The following is an 18367-nucleotide window of genomic DNA, read 5'->3' as shown; positions in this document are numbered from 1 at the left end:
ATAGATATATAGATATGTCTTAAGCTTTATTCTTTCTTGTAAACAACGTACTCCTTATTGGGAAAATCTTTTTAGCTCGTTGGTGTTTTTTTTTTTTTTTTGAACGGGACTCGTTGGTGTAGATGCACCCACTTTTAAGGTTAGGAGTTTTAAGACACTAACATAGTCTGCAAGATGTACTTTGGCCATTATTTTATGTCCCTACATGTTTCCTACAATAGTTAATGCACTACACAATTATATTTATGATAAGTCTAGCTACATCCCATGTTTTTGGTGCTTGATTTTCTTATAGATGGTCAAACATAATATATTTGAGTAGTATAAGAATGTGAAACGAAGAAGGAGAGTTCAAGTCATCACTGATGTGAATTTAACTTTTTATTATTACAACTAACAATGTTGAGGCCACCTCCGACCCTTTGAATAAATACTCAAAGGCAGTACCTAACATATAGATGTTAGCATATATAGTACTTTTCCATTTATACCATGTGCTATGTTAGAGCATCTCTAGCGACCGAAGCAAAATTTGTTATACATGTCTAGATATATCTATCATCCAAATGATTAATCATGTATAACTCTTTCACCTCAAACAGATCATCCAAGTTCCATCATCTTATCGACTATATTCTTGAGCTTCAGTTGGTGGCCATGGCCTCTTGCGCCTCCGATGTGCAGTTGTAGGCCTGGCTAGCCTTCTTCTTTGACTACCGCCTTGGCTCCCTATGCTAAAACATGCATATTGTGTCAAAAAAAAATGATGTCATCAATTTTGTCCCTTCCTTCTGCGGCTTCAGCTATGCACCTTAATGTCATTCTGCACCTAGTAAATTCCTTTTACATTTGATCAACACTTGAAATATCTATGTGAACATATAATTTCTTAATGAAAATTGTTGCAGAGCCCCCTACAATAGTCTTTATACGAGTAAAACCCAAATATATATCCCTGATGAGTAAAACCGGATTCGGTGGGTTGTACATTCACTCTCCTACTTCTTATGCGAAGAAATAATACTAATGAAATGTGTTGTACAAAGATTAATACTATAAGTGCTCCGTACAATAAATATTGATATCTGCCTTTTTTCTAAACAATATAATTATTCACGCTTGACTTATTCTGATCTTCAATTATAACTTTGACCTATGACTTGCACTTATTACATGTAAATAATATTAATACAAACTACAAAGACATAAATAAAAGCATTCTTGAAATCAAATACAACTGTACTATTCTTACATGTCCATAATTTTGTTTACTTTGATAACTCAAAAGAGTATTTTGTGGTCAAACTTATACTTTAAAAACCTACGAAATCGAGCGCTTACTAAAGAAGGAGTAGCTATCATGTACACTATACTTCCCAAACAGTAGCCCCATGCACAAAACAGTTCACAATGATACGATACATATAATCCACGTGATTGCACACTACGCTAATAACATGATCGACGATCGCATCTATCTGATAAGACGTCTGAGGTGGTAAAAGTTTCTCAACCAACTGAAATCCCACCACACGCAAAAGCTACACCTTTGGCTTTGAGATAGAAGTATAGAACCAAATCCATAGAGGAGGAAAAGTGAAAACGTAGGTGCCTGAATTTCAAACCGGCCGTTTTATCCTTCCCTCCAAAAGGCAGAGCATGGATGCGATTGCGAGGTGCGTCGGCGCGAGATAACTGTCATAGGTGCTGTTGCGAGAGTGTTACCACGTACGACTGTTAGTTGGCGGCCATGCCGTCGCGTCTGCATGGCAATATCCGTCGTTTTTGACAAAATTATCCTAAATCTAGAAAGATCTCACAAAATAATCTGATTTTGAAAAGATTTCACAAAATAATCTTTTGCTCGGCTCCGCACAAGATGGAGCCATGCTCAGTAGCACGGCTCCGTCCCATGTGGAGCCAAGCTGAGAAGCACGACGCTGTTATAGGTGGAGCCAAACTCAATAGCACGGCTTCTTCGTCCAGGTGGAGCTAAGCTCATAAGCACAACGCCGTCCCAGGCGGAGCCAAGCTCAGTAGCACGGCTCCGTTCCCGGTGGAGCCAAGCTCAGTAGCACGGCTCCGTCCCAGGTGGAGCCAAGGTCTTTGGCCGTTTTCTAACAACAATTGAGAGTGGTTCATGCACCTAGTGAAGACCAAGTTTATTGAGCCCAACAGTGAGGTTTGCATCATCTCGGACCACCACCAAGGGATACTAAATATAGTTATTTTCTATTTTGTGCTTGTTTCCATTTAAATGGTTATGTGTGCAAAATTGTCACCGGCGGGCGCTTAAACCCCTGCTGCGACAGAAAGTCGCCCTACAACCTAACCTTGTCAGAGGAGACTTTGAGTCACTGATGCGCGCGAAACTCGTCAGAAGTAAGGCGCTCTGCAGACAGTACTTATTAGACACATGTGAGAAATTTTGTCATGCCTTCGGATACTCTCTGAGTTATTATACTATCGGTTGGTTAATAAGCGTCTCCCTCAGTTCGTTCTGATTTTCTAGAGATTCTGGACATCTTTCGGTTCGAGGTTGTGAGCTACAACCTGATGCTTGTTGGTACTAGATCGCACCCAGGAACCCAAACTACTGAGGAAGAACATTGCAAATAGAAGTAGACTAATATAGCAAGGATAGATGATAAAGTCTATGACAAGTTATACTTCATGATAAAAAAAAGATGTCAAGCTACTGAGGAAGCACATTGCAAAGATAAATAGAATAATATAGCAAAGATAGATGACAAAATCTATGACAAGTTATACGCCATGATAAAAAACATCTCAAGCTGCCGAGGAGGCACATTGCAAAGATAAATATAATATATAGCAAGGATGGATGACAAAATCTATGCCAAATTATATTTCATGATAAAAAAAAACATCTCAAGCTGTTGAGGAAGCACATTGCAATGATAAATAGAAGATATATCAAGGATAGATGAAAAAATCTATGACAAGTTATATTTCATTATAAAAGGTAGTTTATATGTTAACAAACTGATAAAAATCTATAAAATACATATACCCGAAGGTACGAACCACACCGAGATCGCACTCTATATTGACGTGTCACCCCGGTTCAAAAGAGTAATATCAAGGAACAATTAATAACAAATTGAGAAGAATACGGACTTGCTCTGGTATATCTTCTAATTTTGCACACATAACCACCTAATTGAAAATTAACATAAAATAGAAAATAATTGTGTTGAGTCTCTTTTGGTGACGGTCAGAGATGATGCAAACCTCTCCGCTAGGCTAAATAACATTGGTCCTGCATGAACCATGTATTCCCAATTATTATTGAAAAACGGCTAAGGACCTTGGCTTCACCTCAGATGGAGTCGTGCTACTAAGCTTGGCTCCGCTTGGGACGGAGCCGTCTTAGTGAGGTTGGCTCCGCCAGGAACGACGTTGTACTTCTGAGCATGGCTCCACCCGGAACGAAGTCATGCTATTGAGTTTGGCTCCACCTAGAGCGGAACCGTGCTATTGAGTTTGGCTCTATCTGGTGCGGAGCTAAGCAAAAGGTTATTTTATAAAATCTTTTCAGGATAAGATTATTTTGTGAGAACTTTCCAAATTTAGATTAATTTTGTCAAAATCGACGCGATATCCAGAGGCATCCCGCCACGTCGTCTCCCCGATCAGCGTCAGGTCCGATCTTTCTCCAATTTTCTTCCACTCGCACTCCTCGTCATGAAAAAGTTACGGACAAACAAACCCTCAAACTGTGCAAGCTAATTTGGTGCGTGCATGTAATCCTCGTCCGCTTTTCCACTGTGTAAAAGTTAGACAGTTTTGTTTGGCCGGTTGCTTCGCTTTGCAGACATGCATGGGAAATGCAGTTCAGCTCTCAGAGGGACAGAGTATGCTGAACAATGTTTCGTTCGGTGCGTCCCTGTGTTTGATATTAAATCAATTGAGTTTATCCAACTCACTTGTAACGGATATCCATATCGTGATACACCGTTTTATTCGGTTTGTCCATTTGTTTAATAATAAATCAATTGAGTTTATCCATCTCTTTAACGGACATTCATATCGTGATCACACCGTTTCATTCTGTGCATTTGTTTGTTCAATCATAAATTATTTGAGTTTATCCATCGGACATCTATATCGTGATCACACTGTTTCATTCGGTGCGTCTATTTCTTCAATAATAAATCAATTGAGTTTTTCCATCTCACTCGTAACGGACATCTGTATCGTGATCACACTGTTTCATTCGGTGCATCCGTTTCTCCAATAATAAATCAATTGAGTTTATCCATCTCACTGGTAACGGACATCCATATCGTGATCACATCGTTTCATTCGCGTGTCCATTTGTTCAATAATAAATCAATTGAGTTTATCCATCTCACTGGTACCAGACATCCATGTTGTGATCAACTGCATGCATTCAAAAAGAATGGCATGCATTTTTTCTTATTTTGCCACTACAAGAAACACCCCCGTATAACAATACATACTTTGCAACGCGTTGAATATGCGTTGTAATTTCTTTTCGTAGATACACATATATGTGTTGTAGACTGCTTCCGTATGTTGAATAATAGATTGTAACCGAAATATTTTGTTTTATGGGTATGCTCCCCCTCGCGCGTTTGCTAGACGAAACGCCCGCGCTAGAAATTTTGTTTTGGCGCCTGGTACTAGGAGACGTGCGTGATTTACGGCTCTGTATCAAGTAGTTTTTATTTCCTTCCCACCTCATCCACACGCATCTCCTCGTCCCCTCCTCTCCTCCCTCGCCGCCGCTCCGATCTCCCTCTCTACCAGCCAGCTCCGCCGATCGATGACGCCCGCAGATCCTAGTTCCTCTCTACTTCTTCTATCTACTCCTACCGCAATCTTTTGTAGCCACAGCGTGAAACACCCAGCCCATCCAACCCTAGATTGTTGATCGATGTCGTCGATCTGGAAGTTCCGTTGACTGCTTGTCGAGGGCATGCTATCAGGAAGAACACCCCAGCCTGTGCGTGTGGTTGAGGCCAGGTGACCAAGTTGTTGGCTCATCCGGGGACTGATGCAGTCATGACTGTGACCAACAGGTTCGCCGCGCTTCAGACGCCGGCCGCGTCCGGCAGTATACTGGTAATACTGGTAGGGAGGACGAGGAACCTGACATGAGGACATGTATGAGTTCAAGGGCTGCATCAGTCTCAACTTTAGGTTGGCATACAATGAAATTCCCGATCTATTTGATCACCCTACGGTCTGGAGTTGTGCTACTCCACAGTGCAGAGGTTAGTAGCGCACACTTACCTAGCCACGAATAAAATTTGCACCTTCTTGTCTCATTGTTTACTTTTTCCATACATGTTTGTGACTACAAGATGCAGCAAGTTACCAGTTTGTCAAATCTCTAAAAATAGTTGCAGTAAACTATGATTACGTTATGGATTGTAAGCCTGTGATTTAAACCTGCGTACCACAATTTTCCTTATGCTGATACAATTTCTCTGTCAAATTTTCTACCTAGTATTATATATCACATTATCCTATAGATCTGTTTGAAACTTTTGACAATAGATGTGCAAATAGATAAGTCAAATTGTTAGAATATTAGCGTGTCTTGTCTAACTGTCTGAGCTTGTAACTTTCTTAAGCGCTGTTGGATGTCAATGTTGTGCAGCTTCATGGGCTGATGGATACGTATAGCTAACTGCAACATTGAAGAACGTGGGGCAACTACATGACCCTCTGGCTTCACTGATACACCCTGTGATGGTCTAGAAAGCCAGTAAAGGTTTCAGCTTCCCCATCTACACCTTAGGATATAATGTTTTTTTATATATATTCTATAATATAACTACACGAACTGGTCTGAAATTCTCCGTTGGTTAACTGTGGATATATTTGTCTGCATATACATGGTCTTTATTTCGTCTCTTCTCATATTTTGTACATATATAGGTACGAATGATTATATTTTCAATGAAACAACATATGATGCAAGATTAGGGAGCTGTAAAGGGCATCTCGCCAAAAACTTTTAATAAAATGAAGCAGTAGGAGCCTCTCCTGCTGAGATAGTTTTTTTTTAAAGATCAAAATACTCCTGATATGTGATATTGTGATATACCATATTGGTAGCAAAAGGCCCATGTGGGGTACTAAAGTAAATATTTGTTCATCCATTCCTTAGCTCTGATTTTCTTCAGTTTTTATGCATTTTCTTATTTATACGTTCATCTTTGAACTAGGCAATTCAGTCTTCTACATATTATTATTGGACTGTCCTAGTGTGGCCTTCAAATTCTGTGCACCCCTCTTATTTTATTTCACATACTGTAATTTTTTAATTCCTAATGCTTCACTAATAGGCTCTGCTTTTTATTGTGATGTAGATTGGCAAGATAAGTGTGGATGCTATGGATATCATACTTATTGCAAGGTGTAACATGTCTTTGTTTGTCAATATTCTTAGTGCACCAGTCAGACCACCAATACGGTAAGTACTATTCCTTCCCCCAAATCATACTGTATGCTATTTTTCTCTTCATGATGCAAACTACAGTTGATCAATGCACTGCTGTTTATGTAATGCTATGGACCTTGAGGTACTCCTATTTTTTTTTTGAGGGATTGAGGTACTCCTGTTATGTCATGCAGGACATGCGTGAACTTCTACCAAAGCCCGTCAGATTGCTGTCTACGTTTGTGATAATGCGATTGACCATTCAATAGATTAGCTAATTTTTATATACTGTTTGATGGGTTTGTTCAGATATTGTTGTTATTCCTTTTGCCAGATTTCTTTTTGCATTTTTGTCTGTGATAACGGACTTGTAGGTCTAAGAGAAATTTCAACATTCTTGATTGCTGAATTTGCTTTGGCGTGCCACCAAGGTGAGTATACCTCATTTAGATTTTTTAAAGCATGTACATAGTAGAATTCACTATACCCTTCACACTGCCTTTTGCCACTTTGATACTGAAAACGGAATATTCCTTTTGCAGGTCACATAGATCAGCAAGACTTGCTATATTCGGATATTAGCTCTCAACGTGTTAGGCATATTATTACAGAGAATACATATAGTATTAGGCAGATACTATTTTTTTTTTTGACTTGATGCAATATTGTAAAGGTTCTACTCTTGAGACAAGTATTTCATGTATGGGATGGTGCACCGATAATAAATGTTGAATTCTTTGTCAAGCAATGCTTTCATATTATATTCTATTATTACTTGTGTGTGATGTGGTATGCCTCGTACCAACTACTTTCCCCTGCCAAAAAAAAAATCTACCATCTTCTAGAGTGGTAAACCATCCATTCTAGAAAATGACATTTTAGGAAATAGAAATTTTAATTCATATAGGATGCATCTAGCAACGCATACAATTGTTACCTAAACTCCGTAGCTATTTTGCAACGCATATTCGATAGGTTACCAACACATGTATGTGCGTTGCATTGTGGAGTTGCAACACCCCAAAACGCAACGCATTATTATCCGTTGGTAAATGCGCTAGCAGCGCCAAATTAGACATTTAGATACAAATAAGTGTGTTGCTGTAGGTGGGGTTCTCTTGTAGTGTGCGAACATACATACAAAAATTTAATTTCTTTTTTTGTGGTAGTATGACGCTTTTTTGTGGAGATTAAACCAAAAATACATAGATCCTTGAAAGATAAATAAAATACATCGAGGTCCTTGTGGGCGAAAACAGGCCAATAGCGCAGCACTACCACCCCTCCATCGCTGGAGCCAGACTATCGTTGTTGATGGCAAACGGGGAATCACCAATGTCCATGGTCTTGTCGGACCTACACCCTCTAGAACAAAATCGTCAAAGTCATCACCGCTGAAAGATCCACCGATCCCCAACCTCCAAAAACAACTCACATTCCTCACACCAACACCTAGACCGCACCAACATGGTAGAGAGGAGTCCGCAGGACCAAATTGCAAAGGAAAGTCGTCGTTCTGCCCGCAAACCCTACAAACCCTAATTTCGTCGGATAGTACGGGTACATGCAACTCATGCAACACATGCATGTAGGTAAATCATAAATAGCAGAAAGTGCACACACACACACACACACGCCTCGCACACACACACTACTTATAACAAAAGAAGCTTCTACCGTAGAAATAATCTTAAGGGTTTATCTTTCAAGCGTGAACCTGATTTACATTTCTTTTTCATTGTCTAACTTTTCTTAATGAGATCTTCGAATCTAGACCTCGTGTAAGTATGTTTGGTAAACACATTTTCAAAGTTATAGGTAGACGATTTATGAAGTTGTCAGCTAGTTGGTACTGAAGTAACAACATGGCAACTTTGCAAAATAGTTGGCAACTAAAATGCTATTACCAAGTAACAAAAGAGAAACAGTTTTACTGTCAAAATATACCCATGTGGTTCTAAAACAAAATCCACTGTTGTTGAGAATATATGGGGTCAACTCGCATATTTATTGTACACAAACATGTATCTTGCCCATCCCACGGGCGTCTAAGCTCACCCGGACATACCTTGGGACTCCACTAACCTAATCAACCATGCTACACACATATTATGTCCAAGGTACCATCCCCTAGACTTCATGATATGCAATATCCCTTGAATACTTGAATTGCAAGACATGAAGCTTCTCGTGTACACCAAGAGGACTCGGAAGACCGACACCTATTGACATAGGCATGCCAAATGGGTCTGCCGGATAAGGTACCCGAGGTTATCTGAAGGCCCACAACCCGAAGGTTTCAAGGCCCAGAAGCCCAAAGAACCTCGATAAGGAAAATAGAGTTGTATTAGGAATCACGAATCATGTAACAATATGGGAGAGTCTCGGATGGCTTCTCAGAGTTTGTAACTTGTACGGCATGAAATCCCTCGGCTCTCTTCCTATATAAAGGGGAGCCGAGGGAAGAAGAAAGAATCGAATCTATTGTCAACACACACCATATTTTCTGAGTCGAGCACCTTTTCGGCTGAACCTTCAAGATCTACTTGCCCTCTACTTTCTACGAAATCCTAAGTCTACAATCTGTAGGTATTGACAAGTTAATCCCTTGTCAATTGGCGCCGTCTGTGGGAATTGGAGGCTGCAAGGAGGTGATCTCGATGGCATCGTCAACATCATCAACAACAAGAAATGCGATGGACGGAGGTAAACGGATCCAACCTGATCTCGACGATTTTGTTCCTCACCCTCCCGCCCGTTTGCATGCATATGCCGATCTAGAGGATTCGACATAGATGGCGTTCGGGAGTTTCCGCTTCCTCGTCAGGAAAGAAGGATCGCATTGTCTTGCGCCACCGATTTTTTCGGGACCGTTAGTGACCGATTCTGATTTCTCAGGATCATCAACATCATCAATCGAGTCAGGCGACGAGGAGATTTCGCCACCAAGCTTCACCAAGCCCGCCGTCGGCGGGGTACTCGCCGATATGTTCGGCGACATGACTTTCGGGTCGTTCACGGATTCCGATCTGGGTAGCAACTCGGAAAGCATCGACAACTTCGAATTCATCGACAGATCTACTTCTATTAGGGAGGTCTTCGCCGATCTATACGACTGTGTCACCGATCCTTAAGATGATGAAAACAAAACTACAATATGTCACCAAGTCTGCGCAATCAGGGAATCAACCCGCCAAGAGGACGAAGCGTCGGAGGCTTTCGATGATTTGGGTAATCCACACATCGATCCCGCAGACCTTACGCGTGGAACAGGAAAAAATACATCGGGGCCACACCGCAAGAGAAAATACAGCTGCTGCAAGCGGCTTGCCATGAACAGTACAGAGCTGATGACCACAATGGCTACATCGGAGGTATTGCAAGCATATCAATATAAACTCGCTCGTGTTGGACGAGAGCTAGAAAAACAAACAAAGTTACTCGACGAAAGAAGAGCTACAGCTTCTGCGTCAAGTGCGCGCAGGGATAACCTCAGTCGACAATCAGGAACTTCGGGAGATAGTCACAGAGACGCCCGTGCAAGAAACAGATTGCGATTGGCAAATGTGCCTGAGCATGAACAAGAAAATTTGATCCAAAACCTCGACATGTCCTTTATGTCGATAGACACGAGAGGGCACATCATCCCAAAAACGCCGGAAGCAGGATATATGGCGACACATGCCTTCATAATGGCATCTAAACCACCTCCGGGAAATCCCACGAAAGCACTGTACCAGATGGCTATGGCAGGAGTCGGTGTTACGGGGATAGCAATAGCAGGTTCGAGTACACCACAACATGAAAGTGCTCCACGAAGAAATAGTCCAAGGCAAAATAGTCCTCGACCCACTACGGTGCGACGCGTGATCCTCCACGAGAAGGTGACGCGAGAAACACGGTGACGCAAACACGAGTCGACAGAGCACGACCGGAGAGGGACCGTGAAAACAGAACACGAGAGCATCGGCATTCACCGGAAGTTAGTGAGGAAAATTTATGCGGGCTCCCTTGCTTTACCCGACGAGTTTGCAAAACCAAAATACCTTCTAGCTTCAAGTTACCTGATAGCTACAAAAAATCGATGGATTGCAAGATCCTGAGGATTGGCTAGTTGACTACTTAGAGACAGTGAAGTTGATGGGCGGAACCAGGGCAACAGCCATGCAGAGCATTTAGGTTCACCTCAGCAGAGCCGCAAGATCTTGGATGAAGAAGCTACCGGAAGGATCCATCGACAGCTGGGAAACTTTTGAGGAGTTGTTCGTGAGGAATTTCCGTTCCACGTGCAAGAAACCTGCGTCAATAGAACAGCTAAGGACTTGCAGGAAGAAGTCGGACGAATCAATGAGGATGTATATCCAGAGGTGGAGCATCACAAAAAATTCGGCTGAGAACGTGTCAGACGAAAGAGCAATCGACGCATTTGTTGCAGGAATCCGAAGAAGAGATCTAATCGAGGAATTTGGAAGGTCCAACCCAAGAACAATAACCGACCTAATGGAGATAGCGCCTTGCTGGGCTGATGGGGAAGATGTTGTTCATAACAAGCGGAAGAGATCACCCGAAGAGGATCGCAACAGAAATAGCAATCAAAATAGGCGACGTTATCGCCACTTCTCAGATTATGATGGTCTCAACCAAGTAGCGGCTGGCTTCCGAGGGAACAGTGGAGGAAATCATCGGGATAATTACTAGAGAAGCAACGACCAACGCAACGATAATAGAGATGCACCAAGTTCCAGCAGACAAAATAATCGGCCGAGGTTTCCAAGACCATACAACATGTCACCCGAAGATCTTTTGAACGGGCTATGTCAGATGCACTTTTACCTCGACAATGGGGGAAAAACCAGTAGGGTCACCTTCAGAAGGACTGTCGAACTTTTCAAGCTCTGCAAAGGTATGCGGAGAATACCAACACACAAGCAGCAAACAGGGGGTATGTGCAGGGGCCAAGGAGTGAAATTGACCTGCCACCACCACCCGCAATTACCAGCGCAAATCAACACCAGTTGTAACTTGCCGCACCTCCGGGTAATGATGGCGATTTCATAGACACAACGGGAGCAGTGTCAATGATACAGAAAGGCAGACCCTCGAACAGAGTGCATAAGTTAATTTCGCGACATGTGTTCATGGCAGAAAGTCACCTCCACCAACCATTGAGTACCTCAATTGGTCGGGACAGGCCATAGGATTCACCCAAGAGGACCACCCACCTCAAGTTCCACGACCAGAGCAGTCAGCTATGATTTTACCAGCGGTGATTGCGGGATTTGAGGTCTCCCGTATATTCATAGATGGAGGAGGCAGTTTAAATATCATATATGCGGATACATTACGGAAGATGAATATCTCTCTAGCAAATCTGACACCAACGGATACGCGCTTTCACGGCATCACACCTTAGAAGCCAAATTATCCTCTAGGACAGATCCTACACGACGTACAGTTTGGAACACGGGAAAACTTCAGGAAGGAGAAGCTGGAGTTCGAAGTTATCGATTGGTCGTCACAATATCATGCTCTCCTAGGACGACCAGCATATGCCAGATTCATGGCTGTGTCGCATTATACATACCTGCAATGGAGGATCCCCAGACCCAACGGCCCAATCACAGTCAAAGGAAGTTTTGCTCTGGTAGATAAGTGTGACAAGGACTTTCACAAGCTATCTGAAACCTTCGGGATGCAGGCTGAGTATGAAGCATCCCAGCTCACCACCAACTATGATGTGTTACCCAACAGAGGTAGATCCTTGCAAGAGCAAGCTTTTGACACCTCAAGAACTCTAAGGAAGTGCAGATCCACCCAACAGATCCCAAAAAGAAGACAGCTATCGCAATAAACTTGGATAGCGCATAGGAAAGCGCGCTCGTCGAGTTCCTCCGTGAGCGCTAGGAAATCTTCGCATGGTGTCCAGCTGACATGCCAGGAGTACCCAGGGAACTTGCCGAGCACCCCCTCAATCTAGATCCAAGAGCTAGACCAATTAGACAACCGTTGCGGCGATTCTCTGAGCCAAACCGCAAAGCCATGCTATCTGAAATTCGTCAACTCAAAGAAGCGGGTTTCATCAAGGAGCTACACACTGGGGCCACGTGTGTTGCTAACCCAGTGTTGGTCCCGAAGAAAAACACTGAAATCCTTTGCATGTGTGTCGATTTCACGTGTCTCAATAAACATTGTCCAAAGGATCACTTCCCCCTCCCAAGGATCGATTCCACGGCAGGTTGCAAACGTCTTTACTTCCTCGACGCATATTCTGGTTACAATCAGATCCGCTTGAAAGAAGAGGATGAAGTCAAAACAACTTCCATAACCCCTTACGGTGTGTTCTACTACATAACAATGCCCTTCGGGTTGAAAAATGCGGGAGCTACATATCAGCGGATGATGCAGAAGTGCCTCGCCACGCAGATTAGAAAAAAACGTCCAAGTGTACATTGACGATGTCGTCATAACAACAAGGCAAGGGTCATCACTGATTGATGATCTCAAGGAAACCTTCGACAAGTTCTGACTCAAGTTCAACCCGACAAAGTGCTCCTATGGTGTTCCTGTGGGGGAACTCCTAGGATACTTAGTATCAGCCAGGGGGATCGAGGTCAACCCAGAGAAAATACATGCTATCTTGACGATGAGAAAACCAACCAAGCTCAAGGAGATACAGCAGCTGACTTGACGAGTCATAGCTTTGAGTAGGTTTGTCGCCAAGCTGGGAGAAAAATCGCTCCCCTTTTACGCGCTAATCAAGCAAGGGGAGAAATTAGAGTGGAATGAGGAAGCATACAAAGCTTTTGAGCATCTAAAGTGAACTATCTCAATACCACTAGTATTGGTGGCACCCCAGGAAAAAGAACCGTTGTTGTTATATATTGCGACCACACCTCAGGTGGTCAGCACAGTCCTTGTGGTGGAACGAGAAGAAGAAGGGAAGATTCATGGAGTATAGCGGCCAATATATTTCCTCAGTGAAGTTTTATCACCATCCAAGCAGCGCTACCCGCAATATCAGAAGCTGGCTTATGGACTTTTCATTCAGCATGGAAGTTAAGACATTATTTTTCGGCGCACCCGATAATAGTGGTCAATGAGGCACCTCTTTCGAATATACTGAACAACCCAGAAGCTACAGGACGCGTCTCCCTTTGGGGAATCGAGATTTCCCCTCGGGGTATCACATATGAAAAAAAGAAGGCAATCAAGTCACAAATTCTGCCGGACTTTGTTGCAGAGTGGATGGAACTCCAAAATACGGGACTCCCAGATTTATCAAGTACCTGGCATATGAATTTCGACGGGAAATTAGAAGGAGCTGGAGCTGGCTTGGTGCTTGTTTCACCACAAGGCGACAAGATGAAGTACATATTGCAGATGACCTTCCTTAACGCATCCAACAGTGAGGCATAATATGAGGCCTTGATTCACAGGATGAAGATGGCAAAGGCGTGCGGCGCTACTCGTTTAAAAATCTTCGGCGATTCCCAGTTGGTGGCTCAACAGGTGATGAACAAGTGCGACGTAGTCAATGATAGCATGATAGCATATAAGGAGGTGTATAACGAATTCGAGAAAACCTTCGACGGCTGTGAAGTTAATCACATCAGTAGGCTTAGTAACAATGAAGCCGACGTTCTAGCAAACATCGGCTCAAAGTGCCTTCCCATACCACCTGGAGTCTTTTGGGAGAAGATTAGTGAAATATCAACCAAAGTAAAGTAGTCGCCGAAGAAGCCAAAGAAAAAGGATAAATCCAAGAAAGACTCGGGGGCTCCAGCAGCTGCAAAAACACATACATCGGAAGATGAGGAATAACCAGAGAAAGTCATGATGATTCAAATTCCCTAGATGCAGGTTTATCTGACGTACATAACGAAGAAAGAAATACCCGAAGATCCAGTCGAAGCGAGGCGAGTTATTCGACGATCCAAAGAGTTTACCGTGGTCAAGGGGGAACTATACAAACGAAGCATCCCAGGAGTGTTACAAAGGTGCGTCACACCCGATGAAGGATGGGTTATACTGAAGGACATACACGAAGGAGTATGTGGCCACCACGCAAGCATCCGAGCAATAGCAGCCAAAGCTTTTCGAGAAGGATTCTATTGGCTGACAGCAATAGAAGATGCAAATGACATAGTGCGCACATGCGACGCTTGCTAGAGATTTGCATCGAAACCTCATTCTCCAGCAACAGAACTAATGCCAATACCACTGGCTTGGCCTTTCGCACAATGGGGGCTCGACATGATGGGAAAATCGCACAAGTCCTGGCCAGGAGGACACGTATATTTGCTCGTAGCTGTGGACAAATTTACAAAGTGGATCGAAGAAATACTAGTAACTTCGGCAGATGCGTCATCAGCAGTAAACTTCATCAAAGGGATAGTTTTTCGATTTAGCGTCCCTAACAGCATAGTCATAGACAACGGCAGCAATTTCACCTCTCGACAATTCAAGGATTATTGTGAAGAAGTGGGTATCAAGCTACAGTTTGCATCGGTGACGCACCCGCAAACCAACGGTCAAGTCGAAAAAACAAACGGCATCATCTGCAATGGCATCAAGAAGCGTTTACTAACACCGCTGGAAAAAGCACGAGATAGTTGGGTCGACGAGTTGCCCAACGTGTTGTGGAGCATACGAACAACGCCTAATACAGCAACTCAAGAAACTTCATTCTTCTTAGTTCATGGAGCCGAGGCGGTATTTCTGATAGAAATAGAGCATAATTCACCCAGAGTCGCTGAATACGATGAGGAAACCTCGCGAAAGACGCTCGAAGATGATGTCGACGCACTCGAAGAAGCTAGAGATGAGGTATTATTGAGAGTAACCACGTATCAGCAAAATCTCAAAATTACAACAATCGACGTTTACGGCCTAGGTCATTTGAAGTTGGCGACCTAGTCCTTCGACTCAAGCAAGATAACCATGAAAAATTCGAATCCCCATGGGTGGGGCCATACATTGTTACTGAAGTAATTCCAGGAGGAGCTTATCGACTGAAGGACGAGAAGTCAGGCAAAGACGAGCCAAACTCGTGGAACGTTGCGTAGTTGTGACGTTTCTACACATAAGAAGGAAGCCAACATAGTACAATCCATGTAAACATACATTGTATTTGAAGAGCTCGCAAGTTTTCAGATGCACTCTTTTCCTTTCAGGACACCGAGTGGGACTGAAAGATTTTTAATGAGGCGGGCTTGCGATGCTGCAATATAGCATGGTTGAAATAAAAATAGTGATGAAAAATATCTCTCCTTTCTGTTCCTCAAGAAACGCTCGGGGGCTTGAACTCGACAAACTTACAATATATTCGACTTCAGCATACTCATCACATATAAACGCCTTGGTTGCACAGAAACCTCGCGAAAAATAAACATATTATGCCAAACAAAGTACTCGGGTGCCGAAGTAAAGATAGTAACAAACTCAGAAGAACTCGCCTTGACTCTGTACAAGTCTCGCAAGAAGTTTACAATATACATGATAGACAAACGTATGCAGCTTTGCGTTCTTGTCCAACTCAACACATTGCGAAAAAGAAACCATAAAGTTCTATATCAAGTTGTCTACGGTTACGTTTTCTCTTGTAGCAGGGCCACTTTGAGTGGAAACGTCGTATCGAAACTCCTTGAAGAAACTAGTGTCCACCCAAAGAAGCTCATCAACCATCACTTCGGCGACAGGAGACACAACTGCGTCATGCTTGTCGACTTTTGTTTTCTTCTTCGACGCCTTGAGGTAAAAAGTTTCGACGACCGTGTTAAAATCCAATTTCGAGTGACAAATCTTCAGCCAGATCAAAGCCAGATTAGCACCAGCAATCATCTGGGCTTTCACGTAGCCATGGATACTGCACACATCCCTGAATTTACCCATAAGTTCAGGAAGATTATCAGGCTGAGGATTCCGAGGAAACATGACATTATACACCATGGGCAAAGTGTTATTGCAGAAGTCGAGAAATCCCCGAGTTTGGGTAGCTCGATCCTGAAACTTCACAATGCGGCGAGTACGACCCTCATCCACCCAAAAATTAACGACATGGCTCGTGGCAAGGCGAAGAAGAGTTTCAACCCGAGCATTTACCCGATGTTCCTCAGCGGCAGCATCTACAAAGGCACCTGTTAAAATAAGAAAGGAGAGTGGAAGCGCAAGGAAGGGCACAAAAAAGATAGCAAGGAAGCAATAAAACAAATAGCAACGTATACCATCCAAGTCGTGGCCCACATCGATCAGTCATCAAGTCAAGCATATAATTCTCGCGTTGAGCAGATCGTTCGGTATCAGCAGCCGCGGTTTCTTTCAACTCAAGAGTTTCCTGCGCCTGACGAAGAGCAACTTGCTCGTGTTCCGAGGATCTGCGAGACTGATCCATAACTATTACAACCTGCTTCTTCATCGCCTGCAATTGTTGTCGCAGATTGGCTATCTCTTGTTGAGTTGAATCAGCACACGATGTAACATCCAAGGAAACGCTTGCAGGAGCTCTCGCAGAATGAGAAGTAGCGGGTGAAGAGTTGGAAGGTCCAGCTCCAGTATAGTTATCAAAACTCAACTGGAAGACAAGAAAAATCGACATCAATTACTTGGCAAGGCACATCTTTTCATTCATATTCAGCACATTTACATAAGGCGGGTCCTTACAAAAGACGGTTCCTAGAGAGCCCATACAAATTGTCGGGAGCAACAAAAGGTGGCAATAGTTACAAAAGAGAAAAGAAAAAAGAGACTCGAGTAGGTCTACTTGACCTCCATCCGAGCAGTACTAGCATAAGAGGAGGACGTTGGGTCAAGAAAGGCGATGACTTTCTTCGAGAAAGCCTTAGCACCCTTCACCAGAGCCTTCCACTTCACTGAGTTCAAGTCCTTGGGAGTCCCAACTCTCACCCAGTCAACTTCTTGGCCGCTGGCCGCGACAAGGGCGATGGTCCCTTCGACTCCAATCGTCAGGCTAGCCTGACGATAGGCTAAAGCCGGATCTTCCTTCACCAGGAAATGTTGGGTGAGCTGAGAGAAAATCTCCGGCTGGGTATCCTTTGGGAAGAAGTGGGGGAAGATACGATTCAGGGCAGCCTGTGCGGAAGAAATGCATGTGCGCGCCATATAGCAGTTCAGTTCAAGAATATTGTCGAGGGCGCTCCTCGGCAATGCCCACCTTGGGGGGCTTAGGGTTGATGGAATCATGTAGGCTAACACGATACATCGGATACCAAACAAACGGGGAGAGAGATTTACCCAGGTTCGGGGCCCTCGATGAGGTAAAACCATTACTTCATGCTTGTCTGATCTTGATTATCGAGAATATCGGGTTACAATGGGGCAGCCGAAGGCTTCGACTAAGGACTCGACGGAAAGCTAGGGTTGTGTATGACATAAGTCTCGACTTATGGTGGTTATGGCTATATTGATTGTGTGTCCCTCGGCAGACCCTCTCCTGGCCCTTATATTGGGAGCTAGGTCTCAAGAGTTCTGTCCGGGGACGACTAGATTACAAAGAGTTCTATATCTAAACTTTCCTTGTTTCCTTAGTCTTCTTGCCTTGTCCTTCAAGAATCCTTCGTTGGAACCGACACAACGGCCCACCTTGGTTGGTAGATAATTTTCATGGGCCCCCGGTTGGGCCGTAGGAGATAGTGCAATTCTAGTTACCCAAAGGATAATGCCCACATCAGTAGCCCCCGAGTGACTGGCCGAAGAAGCTTCGTGCATGGACTAAAATTGCCTTCCGTCGAACGTTCATTATTGCTGGAAGATCTCGACTCCTTCGAGATAATAACGCCTTTTGTATCGGGTGCGTGTTCAGCGCTCCCGATGGTAGTAGCCCCCGAGTCTAGGCACGGATGCTTGCAACCGTGTGTAGACTCAAGTTGTACTACTCGAATGTTTTTCTTCTGCCGATGTTTTCTGCAAACT

At 43.5% G+C, this 18367-nt stretch overlaps 1 long non-coding RNA gene across 1 annotated transcript; it reads left to right on the top strand.

Moving 5' to 3' along the window:
- Nucleotides 1-4693: 4693 nt before the first annotated feature.
- LOC127298118 (uncharacterized) lies at nt 4694-7153 on the top strand. Its single transcript, XR_007849619.1, has 5 exons — nt 4694-5264; nt 5654-5767; nt 6369-6472; nt 6634-6870; nt 6982-7153. It is a non-coding gene; the product is annotated as an uncharacterized lncRNA (long non-coding RNA).
- Nucleotides 7154-18367: the final 11214 nt, after the last annotated feature.

This window comes from Lolium perenne, chromosome 5 (assembly GCF_019359855.2).
Source record: "Lolium perenne isolate Kyuss_39 chromosome 5, Kyuss_2.0, whole genome shotgun sequence".
Taxonomy (NCBI): Eukaryota; Viridiplantae; Streptophyta; class Magnoliopsida; order Poales; family Poaceae; genus Lolium; species Lolium perenne.
Note: the sequence above shows the minus strand (reverse complement) of the source record. Positions and strands in the feature narration are given on the sequence as shown.